General features: G+C 39.7%; 1 pseudogene; it reads right to left on the bottom strand.

Annotated features, from left to right (window-relative positions):
- Window positions 1–485: 485 nt before the first annotated feature.
- Window positions 486–786, bottom strand: LOC108313118 (annotated as a pseudogene).
- Between the last annotated feature and the right edge of the window lie 1,893 nt (window positions 787–2,679).

Consider the following 2,679-nt stretch of genomic DNA (forward strand, 5'->3'; position numbering starts at 1 on the left):
CATTTTGTGTTTCTTTCCTCTTTCTTTAACACAGTTCTCACAGGGAGAGCCATGATCAAGGAGTGGTTTTCTTTAGGAAACAATTCTACTACAAAACATGGGAATAGAAGTAATTTAAAATGTTCAAGACATTAAATGCAGGACTGACTCCATACTGCCATTTAATATGCTTTGTATTATAGGATAGAAAAACTAACCTCCCCATCTACGGAATTTTAAGGACACCCAAGACAGTCAAAGCATCCCATAATTCAATATCCCACAGTATTTTCTGGTTGTACCAAAAATAGACAACCAGCAAATGATTTCATCTCTTAAAAACAAGCATTTACACTTAAAAAAAGAGATGAGGTAGGATTCCCTCCTTCTTAAAAATGTTTCTAGAGTCACTAAAAAATTTACATTTACAAAATAGTTGATAAAAATACTCCTCTGGATATTCAAGAAGGGAGACAGGGACAGCTGAAAAGGCATGGTATATGGTATTAATCAGACTTGGCTTCTTTCTCTCCTGCTTCGTCAGAGGCTGGACTCAGTTTTTGTTTCCCCATTTTCTGCAGATAAATGTTCTTTAGTTTTTTGGATAGCCGCTTTGGGTGGTTTTCCCTTTGCTCCCCTTTTCGCTTTTGCTTGCACCTTTTTGTCTGAAGATTAATCCTTCGCTGCTGCCTGTTTCAGCCTCACTTCCACTTTTGCAGGAGCAGGTTTAGCTGAAAACCACAACCATCTCCTCCTGGGCTCTTCTTTGGCGGCCCCTTCGGCCGAGCTGACCTTCCCCCTGGGCATCCTGATGGCGGGGAGGGCACATGCCAGGTGCCTGCGGGCCCGGGCGTGCCTAGAGCCTTTGCTAAGCTGGGCTGCCTGGCCGCTGCCAACCACTCCCCAGTGAGACTCTGCCTCTCTCAACTGCCTTTTATCAGAGTCCTGCCACCGTTTTTACCTCCAAATAAATATTGTTTATACCGCAATGTCTATAAAGAATTAAAAAGCAAAAGAAAGACCAATAAAGTATCACATTATAAGAAAAAGGGAAAAATATATTTTTCCTTTTAAATTTCAACTGCCTTCTTTAATTTAAATTAAATATGCAGAGACTTTATGTAATAAAGAAGACAAAATCCAGTCACTTCATTGCTTATAAAGGTTGAGTATTGGACAGTGGTTCACATTTGTAATCTCAGTGCTTTGGGATGCTGAGGCTCCAGAGGAGCACTTGAGCCCAGGTCTTCAAGACCAGCCTGGACAACAAAGCAAAACCAAGTAAATACATAATAAAAACAAGCAAGTTAGCCAGGCGTGGGGGCATGCACCTGTGGCATGCTACTCCAGAGGCTGAGGTGGGAGGATCGCTTTTGCCTGGGAGGTGGAGGCTACAGTGAGCTGTGGTCCAGCCACTGCACTCCAGCCCAGGTGACAGAGTGAGACCCCATCTCAAAAAAANAAAAAAAAAAAGAAAGAAAAAAAGGTTGAGTATTTCTTATTCAAAATGTTTGGGACCACAAGTATTCCAGGGTTTCTTGGATTTTGGAATATTTATATATATATATGTAATGAGATATCTTGGGAATAGGACCCAAGTGTAAACACAAAATTCTTTAGTTTAACATACACCTTATAAACACAGCCTGAAGGTAATTTTATATACTATATTTTAATAATTTTGTTCATTAAACATAGTTTATGTACATTAAACTATCAGAAAACAAAACGTCACTGTCTAAGTCACCCATGTGAACAATCTGTAGTTGTTCGGCCCTGCCATCACTCTTGACTCTGAACTTGTGGTCCCAGCTACTTAATAAGCAATCATTTTCTTATTCACATTTAGGTGTTTAAGTAAAAAATATGACATAGCATTAATACAGTGAGAAAATAATGTGTTTGGGGTAACTAAACTAAACTAAACTAAGAATGCGTTTGGGGTATTCTGATGACGCACAGTAGCATCATCAGAATACCTATATCAGCTGTTAACATCAGCTACTAACAAGGGCAGGCTGAATAAACTGTGCATTGTGCACCTGTGTTTTCACTGCAACCTGTCACAAGAGGCCAGGTGTGGAATTTTCTACTTTGTGACATAACGTTGGTAACTCAAAATGTTTCAGGTTTGGGAGCATCTTGGCTATCGGATTTTCAGATTATGTGTTTTCAACCCATATTATTATTCTGGTGCCTGCAAATTTTTCAGTAGGTCCCCTAGTATGTCATGCCAGGGACTATGCTAGTTCCTGGGAACAGCACGTTAGCATTCTTGAGTGGGTCCTTGATTTCATTGAGTTTATAATCTGGTAAGAAGAAATCTATGAAGAATTCTAATAAAGCAAAACATGCAATCACAATAAACCTTCCTTTTTATCAAAAATGGAAACTTTGAAGAGCCGCTCTTCAATAAGTCATTGTAAAGCACCAGGACCCAGGTGTTTTGACCCAGCCTCTTTTCAGACTGAGATCTGAGGCCGTGATACCTCATGTGCCTATATATGTTGATAATCACCATTTCCCATATAACTCTACATATTTGCATCTACACAACCATCTTCAACTCTCTCTCATGTATGTCAGTCTTATAATTTGTGACCAGCAAACTCCCCTCTAACCTCCCCCTCTTCTCTGAATGTTCTTATCAGTGGCTGAGTTCCATTAAGTCTGTCTTCCTTTAGTGTACATTCTTTTTTT

Source organism: Cebus imitator, unplaced genomic scaffold (genome assembly GCF_001604975.1).
Source record: "Cebus imitator isolate Cc_AM_T3 unplaced genomic scaffold, Cebus_imitator-1.0 Scaffold133, whole genome shotgun sequence".
NCBI lineage: Eukaryota > Metazoa > Chordata > Mammalia > Primates > Cebidae > Cebus > Cebus imitator.